Raw genomic sequence first — 20,477 nt, forward strand, 5'->3', positions numbered from 1 at the left:
CTCCAAAGGCAAACGAAGAGTTTGTTGTATTTGATTCTAGAAAAAAGTTCATGTATCTATCATTTCAAAACTTATCCAAGTATCATCAAACTATACAGTTTTTGATGTCGTTAACTTTACTGGGTCAAATCTGTATTTTTTTAACTGATAAATTTTTATTTCACTTTTGAATTTTTACACCTTTCCAGATTATTCTGTGTAAGGTGAAACTAGAACTGTTGAAAAGACATACATAAATCTAGTACATCAATAGCTGAGGATTTTTCTTTTTTGCTATACTATTTTCACAACCACAGTGTGCTTGCTAGGCAATATAACCATCACAGAAGCAAATGCTGGGCAGAATACTGGTAAGGAAAAACAAAGCAAGAAAAGAGCTACCAGATATACAGACAGGCTTGGCTCCACCTTCACTTCTGCATTTTCAAACGCCAAGTATTAACTGTACATTTTTGTTCAGTTAGAAAGGAGGGATTTTTGTTGTTGTTGTTGTTTTCTTTTTTTTTTGGTTTTCAATCAGTGCATGCATTTCTCTTTTCTTATTTCAGCAGATGGAGAAGCAGATGGACTCTACAGCTACATGGAATGTTAAAGGTAGAGGGATGATACGTGAGACCTACAGGCCTGACTATTCTCAATTCTCTCCACTACAGTGTCCACGCAACTTCCCTGAATATAGGGTCTCCTTAAAACACATGTGAGACCTGAGCTGGATGATTGCACTTGGGAGACCTGGTGACAGGCACTAAGAAGCATGATCAGGGCCAGCCTCAATACAGGGAGAAATCATGGATATTCAAAAACACCTTTTTGATTCAGATCCTGGTATGACTGAAGAGCAACACCGTGCTGAGAACAGGAGGAACACAGAGCTCTGGTGTCAGAAGCTCTTCTCAACTCTTTAAAGCCAGGCTTGCTCACCAAGGTGCTCACTAATGCCTCTCACCCCTGCCCATATCTAGCATTAAAAAGTGAACAAAAGACAGATAAAGATAGAATTCAAGAAGGAAAAAAGGTAAGGAAGCAGAGGGACAGAAACTTGGGAGAGAAAAGAAAACCAAAGTCAGTAGTCAAAAAGAATGGTGAGAAAGAATGTTTAGATTTTGAAATTTAAAAGCCCGGAGCTAGCAAGAACCTGAAAACTGATTACTCCTCAAGCGAAAGGCACTCTCTACAGGACGTCATTCTTTTTTTAATGTTTTTTTGGAGATGAGGTCTTGCTCTGTTGCCCAGGCTGGAGTGCAGTTATTCTCAGGTGCAACCACAGGGCGCTGCATCCTTAAGCTCCTGGGCTCACGGGATCCTCCTACCTCAGCCTCCCAGGTAGTTGGGACTACATGCATGCACCACCACGCCTGACTCAGAACATTATTCTTAAAGGTATCATCCAGGAAACAGATAAGGTCATTCATAAAACACATAGCTTTTTTCCTTGAGCTCAGTGTTAACAATGAAAATAGATTCTACTATTGAAGCACAAGTTGCAAATCGGTAACACAGCGAACACACTGCTGTAGGAAAGGGGGTTTAGTCAGGTTTGTTATATGAGCACTTGAACTTTCCAAGGTGTCATAGGCCAGTTTTCTGCCTCAAAGAATTTCAATTTCAGGATGTGCGTTTCCTCAGAGGAAGACACTGTGGACATTTGTGGTCATGAACTTTTGAGTGGCAACAGTCCAAACAGGTCAACTACGGGCAGCTTTACTGTGAATTACCATTAAACCTGGCCAGGTGATGCATGTCTCACTCCAAGTTCCAGCATCACAATATAACCTCTGTAACTTTCTGTACAACTTTACAATGGAATTGTCTATTTCAATGATTATTTTGATATCAGATTAAACTTTCCAAAAAGTTACACATAATCTAGGTCTATTTTTTCCTACCAGAAGGAGCTGTAAATCACAAAACCCCATAATCACACTGTTCAGTTTTAAAAAAATTAAACACACAGTAATCCTGTCAAATGCTAATCAAAATCAAAATTTCAGAATGCCGTGGCATTTTTGGGACCAATCTGAGTTTTAGATACAAATATCAGCTATTTATCTCAGGAACCATTTTTACTAGGCCGAGGCTGTGGAAAATCCAAAGTCAACATACGATTCTTTTTTTTATTTGTAATCGCACATGGGAGGGTATGGAGTGACACTGAACAGATCACGAAGCATGAGAGACATTAGTTCTCTCCCTCCCCAGAGTCTCCTTCGTCCCCTGGTTTTCCGACATCCACAGAGTGAGACTGTCCCTAAGTAACTGCGTGATGAGAGTGCAAATAAGACTCTTCATTCAGTATATCCAATTTAGCAATTGGTTCACCAAATGCCATTTTTGCCAGGCCACAGGCCTTTTCAGGAGAATTGAGAATGTCATAGTAAAAGACTGAGAAATTAAGTGCCAGATCAAGTCGAATTGGGTGTGTAGGCTGCATTTCTTTCTAATTTCTAATTGCTTGCCGGTAAGCCTGCGGGGAATTCAACACAGTGGTTTGTTTGTTGTCTCCAGATGCCATTTCAGAAAGATACCTAAAATAATCTTTCATTTTCAGGTAACACACCTTACTTTCTGGTTATGTAGCACTGGGAATAAGATATTTGTCCAACAGCTCCAGAACGCCATTGCAGATGTCCTGCAGTTCTGCCTCTATCTTCTCACGGTACTCTGCCCAACTGCTGCTGCTTCTCATTCCTGTCTGTTTTCTGCTCAATGCTGGAGATGACAAGCTGGGAAAAGCAGCGGGTGCCTACCACATTCTTGTAGGCAACAGAGAGCAGATTTCTCTCTTCATTGGAGAGTTCATGACCCTGTTCTGTGACCGCCTTCATGGCTGCAGTCATATCATCATAGCTGTCAGCCTGCTCAGAGAGTTTGGCTTTCTGTACCAGCTCACTTTTATCCATTGTCATTCCGTGGGAGGGCGGCAGGGGACAAAGACGTTGCCCAGTGAAGGTCTGAGCGAGGTGACCGCTTCCTTCCCAAGCCCACTTCTTAGGCACCAGCAGCAGTAGCTACCCCAGTTCGGGAATCCCAATACACATGTTTTTTGTATCAGCAAGTAATATGGCCTATAGGTATCATTGAGTTTTACTCCATTTCTCACTCCATCCTGCCCCACCCACCGAAGCCTTAGCCCCATTTCTGATGATGCTGATGGTAATCTGGTTAACAGACTGAGATTTTGTTAAAAGCTAAAATGCAAGAATTCTTCTGTATCAAAATGTTACGTTCCTTAGGAAAGATCTGAGGACTATGGTGATTATAAGCTTTTTTTTTTTGAGATGGAGTCTTGGCTCTGTCGCCCAGACTGGAGCGCAATGGCATGATCTCAGCTGACTGCACCCTCCACCTACCAGGTTAAAGTGATTCTCCTGCCTTAGGCTCTCAAGTAGTTGAAACTACAGGTGCCTGCCACCACACCCTGCTAATTTTTGTATTTTTAGTAGAGACAGCATTTTACTATATTGGCCAGGCTGATCTCGAACTCCTGACCTTGTGATCCACCTGCCTTGGCCTCCCAAAGTGCTGGGATTACAGGTGTGAGCCATCACACCCACCCGATTATAAACCTTTGAGAGGTTAGCATTGTAGTGTAGCTTAAGGTAAATTTATTTCTAAGATATATTAATACAGGTTTAAAATTGCAAGAGTTGTAAAAACACACACCTTATTCTTTCAGCATATTATTCAATTTGATGTTTAAACAAGGTGTGAAAACTTAGTTTAATTTTTCTTTATGTTCTATTATTTATTAATTTTGTGTTCTACATTGAACCTAAATTATTTAGTTGAGGTAAAAGTAAAGGTCAATGACAGTAGGAGAAATACTGCAAAATCCCACTTAAGAGGTATCTAAATTAGTCATACTCTTAGAAGCAGAAAGTTGAATGCTGGTTGCCCAGCATTGGGAGTGAGAAGGAATGGCAGTTGCTGTTTAAGGGTATAGAGTTTCAGTCATGCAAGATGAAGACGTTCTAGACATCTGCTGTATGACATTAAGCATATAGTTAACAATACTGTAGTGTATTCTTACAAATTTAAGAAGGTAGGTTTCATGTTATATGTTTCTTTAACCATAATAAAAAAGTAAAGAGCAATGAAATCTATATTATTCATCCATTTAAATGCTAATTTAAGGCCAAGCATGGTGGCTCATACCTGTAATCCCAGCACTTCGGGAGGCCGAGGCAGGCAGATCACTTGAGGTGAGTTCGAGACCAACCTGACTAACATGGGTAAAATCCCATCTCTACTAAAAATACAAAAAAAAAAATTAGCTAGGTGTGGTGGTAGCTGCCTGTAATCCCAACTACTCGGTAGGATGAGGCAGGAGAATCGCTTGAACTTGGGAGGCAGAGGTTGCAGTGAGCCAAGATCAGGCCACTGCACTTCCACCTAGGTAACAAGATCAAAACTCAGTCTCAAAACACACACACACACACACACACACACACACAAATGCTAATTTAAGTAAAACACTGTGATAGGTATCGTAAGTGCAAAGACATTAAAATAAGGAAGAAGTTGCTCAAACATTCTATATCTTTCTTGAAGAACAGTAAGAACAAATGGTTCATAATTGCAGCAAGAGAGAAGAAGGTAGGTTAAATGAATGGAAGGACTCATTAAGCAAAGGTTATAAGACGTCAAGAAAATTTTTTGGATGAAGTCTGTAATCTCCACCCATGAACAGCTCCTAGAAGCTTTTACAGCATCTATCTATGTGTTAAGCCTTATTTTTTCTCAAAGTGTTAAGCCTTTTTAAGAGTGTACTGTCTTAATGTTTTATAATTGCAGATTAATGGTTCCTGCCCTTGAGTTGGTCTATAATCTTATCAAGGGATTAAGACGCATCTTTTACTTGAATTACACTTGAGTTAGAAAATCATCAGGTCAGCCAGGCATGGTGGCTCATGCCTGTAATCCCAGCACTTTGGGAGGCTGAGGCAGGCGAATGACCTTAGGTCGGGAGTTCAAGACCAGCCTGACCAATATGGAGAAACCTTGTCTCTACTAAAAATACAAAATTAGCCAGGCATGGTGGTGCATGCCTATAAACCCAGCTCCTCAGGAGTCTGAGGCAGGAAAATCGCTTGAACTCAAGAGGCGGAGGTTGCTGTGAGACAAGCTCACACCCTTGCACTCTAGCCAGGGCAACAATAGCGAAATTCCATTTCAAAAAAAAAGAAGAGAAAATCATCATGTCTATTCCAACTCCAGAAGTTTACACCCTTCATGCCACATGACAATGGGATAGTTTTTAAGCCCTCCTCTCTTTCCTTCAAAATTATGCTTCTTAAGAAGGCAGTGAAGTCAGCTGCAAGCAAAAATGTTTGCCAGAACCTATTTTGCAAAAATTTATTGAAATATAAGATGGAAGTAGGAAACATAGAATTAAAATTTTTAGGCAATTAAAAAATTCCTAGTCCTTATGTCTATTTCAGACTTCTGAAGAAATTAAAATTCAAGTTCATTCTGCAGTATTTTAAAGAATTGACCAAATATTTGATCTACTATAATGATCCTGTGATCACAAAGACAGGATATTTTCGGTTTTTTCCCCCATATGTCTTGATAGCTTTGCAACTCCTCTTACTCAGTCTGTAAAAACAAAACCAAAGTTTCCTGAATTGTCTTCTTTTTCCTTATTCTTAAGATTTCCCTCTACCATTTAAAATATTTTATTTTTTTTTTTGAATAGGTAATACAAATACAAGGTACAAATTTTTTATAGTACAAACAGGTATATGGTTCTCTACCTTTTAAATAATTAAAAATTTTCATGAGGCTTCAATTTTAAAACAGAGACAATATATTTCAGCTAGTATCTATATACTAAAACTTGTTACAAAGACAACAGAAATATCCAGTTATATAAAGGGATAGATTATTTTAGGTTTTATATATATACATATTTCATATCTATAGATGAAAAACATAGATATGAAATAGCTCAAAAATAACATAAAAAATACTAAAAATATATATACACATAACCTAAAATAATCTGTCCCTTTATGTAACTGGGTAGTTCTGTTGTCTCTCTGTAACAAATTTAGCATATGTGCATAGGCATCGATATATGAAAAACACCAGAAAGTACACCAATCTCAAGAGAGTTCAATGGCATATATTTCATTTATAAGATACTTTGAGTTCTTAATAATGTTCTTAAAATTTTTTCCTTTTTCCTGAAATGATGGTTATCACTCAAGACTTCCTATGGTAGAAATAGTGGAAAATACTGGCTGATTTTCACAAACACCTGGAATACTTTTTTGGGTACTGTAATGTGGATGCTGGGTTATAACGCAGCAGGTGGTGTTATACTGATGAGGCAACACTGGGCCTCATCTGATCCATGGTGATGGCAGCTGACTTTGATAGCTTATTTCACATCTCGCCTCTGAGTAACACAAGTTATGTTTTTAAATTTTATGATGGAAATAGACCTTTAAAGGACAATGTGTTGTGCCCAGTGTGATTGTGGACTTACATGGATAACACACACAGCATTTTCCAGCTTTACCACTGTTTACCCTGGTGGAAAACAAAGCCAGTTGGGTTCACTATTAACAGAATATTTACTTTCAGTTTCTGCAGTGTTAAGATCAAAATGAAAAAATATTTATTGAAATCCTGAACCCAGGTTATATACTATGTTTTATAATTTCAATACTGTATCTCTATAAATAATAGAGCACATTAAGCACCAAATTTCAATACTGTATCGCTATAAATAATAGAGCACATTAAGCACCAAATAGGCAGCTGTCACAGGGAGGAAAGGTGTGTCAACTCAGGCAGGCTCACATCTGCTCACTGTAGCATCTCTGTCAGGCAAATGTCCCGTCTCACAAGATGCATTGTGGGAACTGGGAAAACACCATAACTAAATGGTGTAAAGCTGTGAGGTATGATCCAGCAACCCCATTTCTGGCTATATTGCCAAAGGAATTAAAATCTGCATGCTGGAGAAATATCTACATCCCCACATTCATGGCAGCATTATTTGCAATAACCAAGGTATGAAAACAACTGAAGCATTTTTCAGTGGATGAATTAAAAAATGTGGCATATATGTACATTACAATACTATTCAGCCTTAAAAAAGCAGGAAATTCTGTCATTTGAGACAACATAGATAAACCTAGAGGACATTGTGTTAAGTGAAATAAGCCAGGCACAGACAGATACATACTGCATGATCTTACATGTGGAATCCGAAAAAAATATAAAGTAGAAAGATGGTTAATCAGAGAGGGGCGTGTGGCAGACAGAAGAAGGGGAGACACTGGTCAAAGGTGCAAAATTTCAGTTAGGCAGGGGGACAGGTTCATGGTGATTATGGCTCATAATTATGTACTGTGTATCTTAAGATAGTTGACAGAGAATATTTTAAAGAGAAATGAGACCAGGTGCAGTGGCTCACATCTGTAATCCCAGCACTTTGGGAGGCTGAGGCGGGCAGATCACCTGAAGTCAGGAGTTCAAGACCAGCCTGACCAATATGGAGAAACCCTGTCTCTACTAAAAATGCAAAATTAGCTGGGCATGGTGGTGCATGCCTGTAATCCCAGCTACTCAGGAGGCTGAGGCAGCAGAATCGCTTGAACCCGGGAGGTGGAGGTTATGGTGAGCCAAGATGGCACCACTGCACCACTCTAGCCTGGGCAACAAGAGCAAAACTCCATCCCACCAAAAAAAGAGAAATGATAGGTATTTGAAGTAATGGATATGTTAATTAGCTTGATCATTCTACAAGTATACCTATGTCAAAACCTTGCATTTTATCCCATGAATACAACTATTTTCCCATAATATATAATAATGTATCTTGTATGTATTTATGTATTATATTTACCAATTCAAAATAAGACAAAAAATATGAAAACATGTTAAAATGATGAAGCATAATGTATATTTCAGCAATTTTGATATTTTAAAATCAGTAATTTTTGTTTAAAAAGATGAAGAAAAACTAAAGGATAGAAAAATGAATTGGCAACTCTGAAATAGGCAGGACTCTGCATTACTCTAATTTTATTTCTATCCTACATGTGTCCTTTGGTATACACTCAAGGATGTAGATATAACTATTATTCATATTTTGGTATACACTCAAGGATGTAGATATAACTATTATTCATATTTTGGTATACACTCAAGGATGTAGGTATAATTATTATTCATATTCATATTCATATTCATATTAGATGTGCCTTAATTCCTCAGTACGAGTGGGTTATTCTGGTTGGGATGGCGAGACATGACCATTTTTAAGATTGGGTGGAGATTATTGTTAACTTTTGAATCTTGAATCTTTCATGGTGGCATTTTCCAAACTTGTTTGATGGGAAGAATCACCTGGAGCACTTACTGGTTCAGTATGTTGATTACACAGGGCCCCTCCTCTCCCCTAGAGATTCGATTCTGATTTAGGAGATCTGGGCTGGGGCCAAGATTTGTTTTGTTTTGTTTTGTTTTGTTTTGTTTTGTTTGAGATGGAGTCTTGCTCTGTTGCCCAGGCTGGAGTGCAATGGCATGGTCTTGGCTCACTGCAACCTCCATCTCCCAGGTTCAAGCGATTCTCCTGCCTCAGCCTCCCAAGTAGCTGGGATTACAGGTACCTGCCACCACTCCCAGCTAATTTTTGCATTTTTTAGTAGAGACAGGGTTTCACCATATTGGCCAGGCTGGTCTTGAACTCCTGACCTTGTGATCCACCTGCCTTAGCCTCCCAAAGTGTTGGGATTATAGGCATAAGCCCTGCACCTGGCTGGGTTTTATTGTTTTTTTATGTCCTTTCAAGATGATTTATATCTTGAGAAAAGTATAAAAAACTGTGTCCTAAAAAAAATAGGTATCAAACATTTTTGATTGAAACCCATAGAAGAGATACATTTTTGTAACATGGCGGTTGCCCTCCACCTCCATGAGCCATGAGCAGCAGTTTAAAAATACTGCCCCACGGCACAGTTCCTGGCTCAATAAACATCAATGAATCCTAGGTGATTAATTAAGAAAAGGGTTTCCAGACAAGGTTTCAGAGATACTGATACATGTGGAGTACACAGTAATATTTGATTAAAAGGTTCACTGAATAGAAGGAAAACAATAAGATACCAGAGAGAGTATGATGTAATCCTCTGTTTTTCGACTGTATATACACAGTTCTTGGCTTTCCATTTGAAGAGGACAATAGAAAGTGTGGAAATAATTCGAGCTGGAGCTTTCCATAAGATTAATCATTTGGAAAATGAGATGTCTCTGGAAAGGTACAAGGGATTGGGAATCTTTAAATTGAATGTATGTGGTTACAGAATGAGTTAAAAGTGAGGTTAGCCTTTTTAGAAGGGGAAATACAGTTTAGAAGACCAGTGCTGTAAGAGATTGATTAGGTCAAGTCCCTCATTTCTTCAGATTCAGTATTAATGAATCTTGGGTGTCCAAAGTGATCCTCTCAGGGTCCTGACTAATGAATGCTAGAGCCAAAATGCTGAAGCTCGGCACCCTGTCTCCCACACGGGTGACTTTTTTCTAGAGCACAAAGCCTCTCTAGTTGCTCTGCATTTTTCCTAGTTCAGGACACAAGAAATCTGATGTAAAATGAGGTAATGAGAGATTTAAGTTAGGAAACAGGGTTTCCTAATGCTGAAAAAACTTTAATTACTCTCCTCATTATCCAAATGATTCACTAGAATTATTCATCTGCATAAGGGGAGAGGCAGTATGTCCTCTGAGGTATAAGACACATTGGAACAGGATAGAAGCTGAGTCAAGAGTACATGATAATGTGGACATGCCTAAGAACCCCTTCTTGTGAGGTTCTGAGCAGCGGGCTTCAGGCAGTGCTAAGACACTTTCCTTCACCCTTAGCAGATGCTGCTGGGAGTGGTGAAGGCTTCTGAGCTTTCAGCAACACCTGGGCACTTCCTGCCTGGACAACCAGGGCCTAGGTCCCTGTACTATCTTCCCAGGGCTTAGCTCTCTCTGGAAAGCACTTCACTCTCTCAACCTTGAATCATCTACATCTGGAAAGACGGAGTTTCTGGGGACACATAGAGAAATGTCCTTGCCAGTTCAATGCCTGAGAATGCTTCAACTATAAACATAGACATAATTATGTGCCTTGAAACCTACATTTAAAAACAGGATACAATTTTATTCAGTAGGAATGATAAAAAGTGGTTTTAGAGCAATGATCTTGACGACTTAAAAAGAATTCCTTCTGATACTTTTGTGACTTGGTGGTTCTTTTAGTCATGCCATTTTCAGAAATCCCGAGGCTGTATATACAGTTGCCCCTTCTAAATCAGAGGGCTCTCTTAATAAGAATGAAATTTTATCATCCTCCCATTCTTCAGGACTTTGAGGACAAAATCAAACATTTTAACGTGATCTCTGAAGCTCTGCATAACCAGGTCCCTGCTTCTCGTCAAGCTCCTTCTGTGCCTGCCATGTCCGTGCCTTCTGAGCACTGGGCACATGGGCTCTGGGGTAGCTCCTTGCAAAGCCAGGCTCTGGGGAGTCTCTAGGCCCTTGCTCCTCCTGGAGGACTCAGCACTCTCCTACTCAGCCTTATGTTTCCCCACAAACATTACTTTCTCAGAGAATCCCTTTTTTAAATTAGACTTTATCAGATTTACCACCTAAAAGCAATTTTAGAATGGTAAACATTTTTTGGAGACATCACAACTGTAATTAAATAATATATATCACAAAAAATGTCATCACAACTATACTTAAATAATATCTACTGATTGATTCATGAAGGTAGGGTCTTGCTCTGCTGCCCAGGTCTCTGGTGGGAGATTTCAGCAGATGGTAGAAGACAATCACAAAATCAAATAAAGCTAGTGCAATTTTGTTTTATTTTAAAAATCTTTTTAGAAACAGGGGTTCATTGTTGCCCAGGCTGGAGAGAAGTGGCATGATCATAGCTCACCGCAGCCTTGAACTCCTGGGCTCAAGCAATTCTCCTGCCTCAGCCTCCTGAGTAGCTGGGACTATGTGCCACCACCTCGCCCTGCTAAATAATTTATTGTGTAATCAGTTTGTTAGTTTCAGGTTCCCTGAAATATAACCTCTGAGTGCAGAAATGATTTTTGTTCATGGCCGTGTTCTTAGCCTCTCACACATGGCAGGCTCCCTATAATTGTTTTTAAATAAATGCATACATGAAATGTAGATTAAGGAAAAAAACACCTGCTTTGTAAAAAGAGTATTTTCTAAAGGAATTCTCAGTAAGACCAATTTTCCCACAAGTTTCCTTCGTGTGTTTCAAATTTGATTGAGCGGAATTCGTTGTGAATGATTTTATAGGAATACATCTATAAAATATTTACGAATATTCGTAAAAATGGAAATATTTACGAATATTTCCATTCGTAAATAAGGTGTATGCCTGTATACAGTTCATGACGCACAGAACATTTAGAAAAGTTACAGACTTAAAGAATAAAAATAAATAGAAAAATAAAAAAGAAACAATGGGATGTTCTTTTAGTCATCCTCACGCATTGAAATATCACAGCAATTTTTACTAGATAAAATTTTAATACAACATCCCAAAGTTTGCCCGGCTTTTCGTCTCTAAGAAAATTTCATCCAACAGTGACAAGAGGCTCACATTTTGTGGAGAGAAAGAAGCATCATAGCTTGCATGGTTCTGACATTATAAAAATGAAGAAAGCCATGAGGAAATGAGATGAGCCAGGCTGTAATACTGAATACTCATCTGGTAGCATCTTACTTGAACAAAGATGTATAAGACATCTGTAAAATAAATTTTGGTGAGGAAAGGAAATCAGAAAATGACTTCTTATGTCAAATAAAAGGAGTTAGAGGCTTACTTATCTGTACTAAGGAAACTGTCTCCAGAATACATGGAAAAATGTTATTAATAACCTTAATTATGATCCATTTTAATCTAATTTTCCTATGTTTTGATTTCCTAAGGTTTTGATTTGAAGGCATTTAATAAATTACCAAATCAGAAACTCTTTTTACTGGTGATAAAGTCTGTTCTTTAGTTACCTAAAAATTACAAAATCACAGCAGTATCTCCCAGAAGGCAACCCTGAATTTCATTTAAGTTCCTGGACCTACTTAATACTTGGTTAAATATAAATACAAACTATTTTGTTTGTGGAAACTCATAAAATGATGAGGCAGCAAGGATAAGATTACTGGGTCCCCTGGGTAATAAGGGGACATTTCATAAATGGCTTCCTTTGCAACTATTTTTTTTTTTTTTTTTTGGTCCCAAGTAACTAAAAAAGAAATCCAGCTCTTACCTTTCAAACCACATAGTTTGGCTAACACAGTTGGTAAAAAAGAATTCTTAAGCTAAAATCAACAGGATGAAATTCAATGTGGGTAAATGTAATGCTTGTATCAATATCTGCAAAGGAGGCTGGGCGCAGTGGCTCATGCCTGTAATCCCAGCACTTTGGGAGACTGAGGCAGGGGATCATATGAGGTCAGGAGTTTGGGACCAGCCTGGTCAACATGGCAAAACCCCGTATCTACTAAAAATACAAAAATTATCTGGGTGTGATGGCAGACACCTGTAATTCCAGCTACTTTGGAGGCTGAGGCAGGAGAATCACTTGAACCCAGGAGGCAGAGGTTACAGTGAGTCGAGACTGTACCACTGCACTCCAGCCTGGATGACAGAGAGAGACTCCATTTAAAAAAAAAATTGCAAAGATTTTTAGAAATTGTCAACTGTATTTAATATTATATATAAAGAAGGATACTTAAAATGTACTGTTTAAGGAATAACAATGAAATGAACCCTGTGTATCTATCCTCGAGTCTATGAAATGAAACATTTCCAGTACTTTAGAAATACTTCATATGCTCTCCCCAATTTAATTTTCATTCTCTTTTGAGATAATAATTCCTTTGATTTTCTTTATGTGTTTGCCATACATGTATGTATCCTTAAAAAATGCATTCTTTAGTTTAAAAAAATTGAGTAGTGAGCACAAATCTTGATTGCTTAAAGAAAAGGTAACCTTGTCACTGTTAGGAAAAAGATTACAAGAACCATCTTGGGCCAGCAACTAGATTCAACGTCCTTTAAAGTTTCCCAAGGCCCCATGGAGCACTTAGTGGGTGAGGTCTTGAGTGAGACCTGGGAAATATAAGGCTTACTCGGTGGCACAGTCTGATGGGGCCTTGTGTGGGCATCCAGCAGGAATGCAGGTGTTGATGGAGATGGTATCTCCATATTTTCTTTTTTTTTTTAATTAAAAAAATTGTGGTTACATAGAAGATATATATATTTATTGGGTACATGACATGTTTTGATATGTGTATGCAGGGTGAAATAATCACATCATGGAGAATGGAGGATCTGTCCCCTCAAATATTTGTCCTTTGAGTTATTCAATCCAATTATACTCCAATTAAACAATCCAATTACATGCTTTCAGTTATTTTAAAATGTACAATTAACTTCTTGTTGACTACAGTCACCCTGTTGTGCTATCAAATACTAGGTCTTCTTCAGCCTTTCTATTTTTTTATACCCATTAACCATCTGCACTTCCCCCCGCAGTCCCTCAATACCCTTCCCAGCCTCTGGAAACCAACCTTCTACTGTTTGGATTTTTAGATCACATAAATAAGTGAGAACATGTGATGTTTGTCTTTCTGTGTCTGGCTCACTTCACATAATGATCTCCAGTTCCATCCATGTTGTTGCAAATGACAGGAGCTCATTCCTTCTTATGGCTGAATAGTACTCCATTGAGTATATGTCCCATATTTTCTTTAGCCATGCATTTGTTGATGGATACTTAGGTTGCTTCCAAATTTTAACTACTGTGAATAGTGCTGGAATAAACATGGAAGTGCAGATATCTATTCGATATACTGACTTCCTTTCTTTTGGGTATATACCCAGCAATAAGACTGCTAGTATTTTCTGCTTTTTACTCGTTTATACGTAGTGTTCCATTATTGGAACACTCAGCATTTGGGAGTTATTTATATCCTACTGATCAAGGTCATCGCCAAGGTCTGATTGCAAAAATTCAAAAAATTGCAACCTTAGACCTCAGGTATAGATGGGCTAATTAAACTCAATGTGGCCAACTTCCAGATGTCAGGACTGAGTCAAAGCAGAACGCTTCTGTAGGGGTACAGCGAGTGTCCTCAGCTGACCCAGGTGAAAAGAGGGGAGAGCAGGACAGCCAAGTAGAGATGAGATTTTTGGGTTAGGCTTACCGCCCTGCCATTCTGTCATCCAAGTAAAAGATGGGATGGACCAGAGGCAATGCACCTCCTCATGATGAAAGCCTCACTGCATTTGTCTCTGGAGACATGCGGCTCCAAGCTGAACTTGTCCTTCATCCTGATGCACAGCAGTCACCCTCCTGGGGGTGCCCTTTGCCTCTTGTGTGGATGTGACCTCCTGCTTCCTGTACCCCACCTCCACACCTTACCCTTTCTGGGTTAATTCTCTTGCTGTGGTGGAGCACACTGTCTATAAAGGCTTCCAGAGGAAAATTTGGGGGACCTTACAAGTCTGAAAATACCTTTGCTAGATTTCCACCTGAAGTTTTGCCCAAAGACAGAATTCCAAGTTGTGGGTAATTTTGCTTCACAATTTTGAAGTTTTCGCATCATTGTCTCTTTGTGTCTAGGGTGACTGCTGAGAAAACCAATGCTATTTGCATCTTGCTAGTTTGTATAAAACCTAATGTTTTCTCCCTGGACACCTGTAAAATGATCTCCTTGTCCTGGAAATTATGAATTTCATGATGATGTGCCTGACTCTGGGTTTATTCCATATGTTGTGCAATCAGTGGCTTTTTTCCATCTGAAAACTAATAATTTTCAGTTTGGGAAACTTAAATTATTTCATTGATAATCCCCTCTCTCTCTTCTTTCTTTTCTCCTCCCAAATCCCAGTTATTTGTTATGCATCTCTAATTTTGCTGCCTTTTCTCTCTTACATTCCTTCTTTGCCATTTTGCCGTGCTTTGTGGTACATTTGCTCGTTTCATTTCTGCTGTGAACATTTTCATTTCAAGAACTCTTTGTTTTTCAAGTGTCTGCCCCTCTCTTTTTTTCCTAGCTTTTCGTTTTTATTTCTTGGGTGGAATGATTTCCTTATATCCTTTAGGGGAGATTTTGTTTGTTTTACGTTTTCTTCTCTTTGCAAATCCATTTTCTTTAAGTTGTCTTTTGGGAAGGTCGCTTATTTTCCTCTATATCATTCACACCAGAGGCTTTTTCCAGATGCCTTTTCTCTCTGCTTGTCTGACATGGCTGGGTGTTTATCAAGCTCTGAATACAAGACAGGAACTCACCACTTTGGCCTTCCCTATAGCACAGTCCAAGTGGCATCTTTATAAGAGAAACTCCCAAATCGTTATCTTTGAATTTATTTTTTCTCTTGGGATGTTCAAATTGCCTAGAGAAGAATCCTTCAGTCTCTGCTGAGAGAGGTAAAGCTCACAGGCTGGAAAGTGAGTCCTAGAAGAGGACTGGTAGAATTTTTAGAATTCCAAAAGTCAATTTTCTTTTTAGTGTGTACTCAAATGTGTCTTGTGCCTTCCCCCCTCCCTCTCGAGCAAGCTTGTCCCACATGCGGCCCAGGACAGCTTTGAATGTGGCCCAACACAAAGTCATAAACTTTCTTAAAACATAAGATTTTTTTTTTTTTAAGACAGAGTTTCGTTCTTGTTACCCAGGCTGGAGTGCAATGGCACGATCTTGGCTCACCACAACCCCTGCCTCCTCGGTTCAAGCAATTCTCCTGCCTCAGCCTCCTGAGTAGCTGGGACTACAAGCATGCGCCACCATGCCCAGCTAATTTTTGTATTTTTAGTGGAGATGGGGTTTCACCATGTTGACCAGGATGGTCTCGATCTCTTGACCTCGTGATCCACCCGCCTCGGCCTCCCAAAGTGCTGGGATTATAGGCGTGAGCCACCGTGCCTGGCCGAGATTTTTTTTAAGCTCATCAGCTATCATTAGTGTTAGCGTATTTTATATGTGACTCAAGCCAGTTCTTCTTCTTCCAGTGTGGCCCTGGGAAGCCAAAAGATTGGACACTCATGCTCTAGAGAGTAAACCAAACTTTCTTGGTTCATGGGACTCTAAGTATCTCAATACTTTTTAAATGGTGCTCCTAAGCCAAAGATGTAACTAATAGTTATGTTTATTATGTAGTTATTTCCAAAGAACTTAATAAGTATTTCTGCCTAAACAACTTTGTGTTTAAAAATACAGGTAAATGGCAATAAAAATATTCTTATTTTATTCTTAAATAGCCACTGTTTCTTACTAATGGCTGTGCGCACCTTCTGGGCACTAACCCACCTCTCTTGGAATCAGGGTGGATAAGCCAGCTTCATTTCATGTTTCACATGGATTTTCATGAGGTACTTACTTTTTATCACACACTCATCAAAAACTCAGTTTCACAAAGACATTATGACATAGAAAAGAATGGAGCTGATCTAATGTTGAAATTCTGAACTAGTTCAAGCCCATCACTGTGTCATATCTGTCAAATGTCAAGTTTGAATATGTTTGCATAAAAATTTTCAAATATATTACAGCCTCCCTGTCAGCGTGGTGTGGAACCCCAGGCCATCCAGGGTTCGGAAACTATAAGTTTCATATGGTCTACTTTATTCAACCCACCATCCTAACCTAGAGCATGCATTTTTTACTGTATACCATATACTGGGATCTCAAGAAACATCCCTATCATTGCCCTCTCACAACAGCACCTTAAAACATTTAACTATGTGTAACTTACATTATATTCTGAATCACAGAATCAAAGCCTAGACTCTACTGTACAAGATCTTGGATGGGTCACATTGGTCAGCAGAAATTCAAACTGAAAGCAGGAGGCAATATACTTTTATATGTATAATCCCACAACCAGTAAGATGCGTTTTTGTGTTTTTAATTTTGCATGCTATTAGACAGTGCTGTAGAGGTAACTCAATACAGTTTGTGGCTGTTTCCAGACAGCTGAGTAAGAGACTGAGTATTAACAGCTGTTAAATGAATCTTCTGTGCCCTCCACCCCCAGACTTGTCTTTGAAGGATTCTATCAGCACAAAGTCAGAATGTCAAAGAAGAAGGCCAGAGAAGGTACTATGACAAACGGATGTTGGTCTTAAGTAAGCTGACTAGCTATTAATTCACAAAACAGTCTGCAAAGATTTGTGATGCAAGCTGGCTGCTGTCTAGACAGAGAGGGGAGTGTAAAACACATCAGACAGATACGACGCAGTGGTGACAAGAAAAACCTGTTTCAGTTGCACAGATGCATTTGGAGACAACCAGCTATTGCCTTCTTTATCTAAATATCTAAGTCCTAATGGGGCTATATCTAGGTATTAGGAAATTTCAATTTTATTTTGGGAGCTTTAAAACATCTTGCCCATGAATAAGGAAGAGAGTGAAGAGAAGAGAAATAAAAAGAATGAGGGAGTGAGATGGAGAAAGGAAGAGAGGGAGGGAATGAAGGAGGTGAGGGAAGAGAAAGAGACAGAGAGGGAGAGAGATAGTGAGCAAGAATGACTGTGTCAGAGGACAGGAAGAAGGTAGGAAGAGAGAGTAATAAAACCAGAATGCTTAAATGTTTTCCTGAATTTCAAAGGCTATTTATGTTTTAGCATTTGGAAAATATCACTGACCTAGTCCTATAAAATTTATCTCTTGCCTCAGATGTATTGTAGTCATGTCTATTTTTCTTCCTTCCGCTTAACAATGGCTAAAAAAAAATCCAGTTATTAGGGAAGCCAGTTCCTACATACTTCTATATAGTTGGATAGTTCAGAGATCCATTAGATGTAACACTCAATCAGGTCATTTAAGGAAGGTAAATGGTCACATTTATTTTTTGTTTTTCCCTCTGACATAGCAACTTCAAAGTTAATGTAAGGAAAACCCTTGGGAACTAATAAAAGTATCATAACTAGTTTTGGCAGGCAAACAAAACATTGTTTAAGCACAAATATGCTGACACATTTGCTTGTTCTGAAGTTCTGACTCGTAACAACTCATTTAATTAGTCATTTGAGTAGTCATTTATGTGTTTAAGGGTTTTTTTTGTTGTGTAAAAACTATGATCATGGATTTTATTTAATGCTGCATGCTAACTGCTGATTTCCTGAAGCAGAACATTTTAAAGCTATAAAAGAGAAAGGAGAAACTCTTGTAGCGTCATGGTAAATACAACTGTGGAGAAATCATCATAGGTCAGGAGAATTCATCGTTATTAGTTTTTAATAGCTCCTATATAATGTTTCTTTTGTATATTGACAAATTTGCTTAAAATATTTCTCTGACAGGAAAAATTTTTCAGAAAATGCTATTATTGTAGTTGGAATGAAGGAGTCTGTTTTCTTAAATGCTTTCAGATCTAACTATGTCAATAAGAAAATTCAGTGAACACACAGAGGAAAAATGTTTCTGCATTGCTAGGACAGGCGTTTAAAAGGAAGGCCTTCCAGATCTTGCTCTTTTCTGCATGATCTTGCTAGAAGAAAGCAATTGGCATTTCAGGACGTTCTAGAGGTCAGGTGATTCCATGAAGATGTTTAGGACTAATTTTATTAAATGATTCATGATCAAAACTATATCGTAAAAGCAAAACATCAAACCGTAACTGAAACAGGAGTGCATGTAGGGTAAAGGATGAGGAGGCAGGGCTTGGGGTAGATGTTTCCTGCCTCCCTCCTCATCCAAATGTATTCCTCCTTAGCCATCATATTCTGAGTGTTTTCCATTTTCAAATACACACATACTGAAAACTAAGCTGTGCAGTTTCTAAGCAGTGTTTTGAATTTACAGATGACGGTTACTTTGTGATTTTCCAACCTACGTTATGAGAGACATTGGATAAATCATTATCACCTGTGTGCGTGATGACAATGTAAAACACCACAATGAAAAGAGAGTCGCAGAATTCACTCAGAAGCCAAAATGCAATGTCAAAAGTTGCCTTAACTCATGCCAGTAGTAACATTTTTACAATTTTTGGCTCAAAATTTTAGTCTTATTTATACACAAAGCATGAAAAGACATAAATTCCTTTATAGGTTTGTTTCACATAAGCTATTTCTTGTAGATAAAAGAGATTTGGTTCCTACTTTCGTATCTGCCTGCATATTATCTATCTATCTATCTATCTACCTACCTACCTACCTACCTACCTACCTACCTACCTACCTACCTTCCTACCTACCTATCTAAAGTTATTTAAAATAGCAAATGCAAAAGATGTCTTTTAACTATAGATAGATAGAGAGGCAGACAGACAGATATAAAAGTAGGAACCAAATATCTTTTATCTACAAGATAAAAGATAGATCCTGTAGGAAATCCTCCCTACAGGATTTCCATATTAGCTCATACAGCAGATTTAATATCAGAAATTCCATGTATCAGGGAACTAGCATTATGCAATTTTATTTAAAGACATTTCACAGACAAAATATGCAGTTGTGTATTTCCACAGTCTGGAAAGTGACTACAGTATGTGATGTGGTGACTGACACATTAAGTGGGGTATCTTGCTCTAGCTGTAATTCATGACAAGAGGGCAGCAGATCAATTCCAATTGTTCCCTAAGGATGGCACTCAGCCTCCCTTAAACTTTGGATCGTAATAGTGTGGAACTCTGCTTTTAAAGATCCAGTATGACGTGAGAGGTTCAGGGACTGACTACAGTAATCTGACCTGCAGTGGCCTACGGAGAACTTTCCAGTTCCCCCAAGAAGGGTCAGAGCAAGGTTACAGCTCCTAAGACATGTGGCAAGAGCCGTTGACACTGAAGCAGAGGCACAAACAGGAGAAACAGGAAAATGACTTGTTTTTTTACCCTTAAACTGCAACTCTGCTGATGGGAAAAATACGAAAGAAAATAGTCTTGCGGAGGACATACGATGAAATACCTAGACAAAAATTTGTTTCCTTTACAAACACCAGTTCAGCCTACAGGGAGCCATAAATATGTAAGAAGTCTGAGGCAGGGAACAGCTGGGCCCGAGGCTCCTGGGTCACACAATACTGTGATCCAGTCAAACGACCTGATAATTAAGAGTGATCGGGGCAAGATGACTTTCTTCATGTTTGTGGAATAGTAAAAGTTTATGGCTCAGGGCACATAAATGAGAAATGTGGGGTAGGGTCTATTTTGCTTACCTCTTTGAGCTGCTTTCATCTGAGACACATTTCTAAGCTGTTAGTGGGTTCTGATCAGTACAAACATGCAGTAGATTGTCCTCCTCTACTGGAGTTTTAGGAGGATGTTTTTTCATCATCAGCTTAGTTTGCTTTCTGAGCCTGTAAGACTGTACTTTAAAAAGCCTGAAGTCACTGAGCTTGACCTTCTTGTCTGAATGGAACTTAATGTTTTACTAATAAAGACGTTGATGTAAAATGCAGTGTACAGACTCCATGATAAAGAAGAGATTGTCTTTTAGGGGGTC

General features: G+C 38.7%; 1 protein-coding gene and 1 pseudogene across 5 annotated transcripts in view; both read right to left on the reverse strand.

The window, feature by feature from the left end:
• Nucleotides 1-20,477, reverse strand: part of PALLD (palladin, cytoskeletal associated protein) — a 463,427-nt gene that overhangs the window by 218,703 nt on the left and 224,247 nt on the right. The window lies entirely within an intron of this gene.
• On the reverse strand, nt 2,180-2,915 carry LOC105720600 (14-3-3 protein beta/alpha-like; annotated as a pseudogene).

The sequence above is a fragment of the Aotus nancymaae genome, unplaced genomic scaffold (assembly GCF_030222135.1).
Source record: "Aotus nancymaae isolate 86718 unplaced genomic scaffold, 86718_ANA_hifiasm-v0.15.2.pri h1tg000115l, whole genome shotgun sequence".
In the NCBI taxonomy this organism is placed as follows: Eukaryota; Metazoa; Chordata; class Mammalia; order Primates; family Aotidae; genus Aotus; species Aotus nancymaae.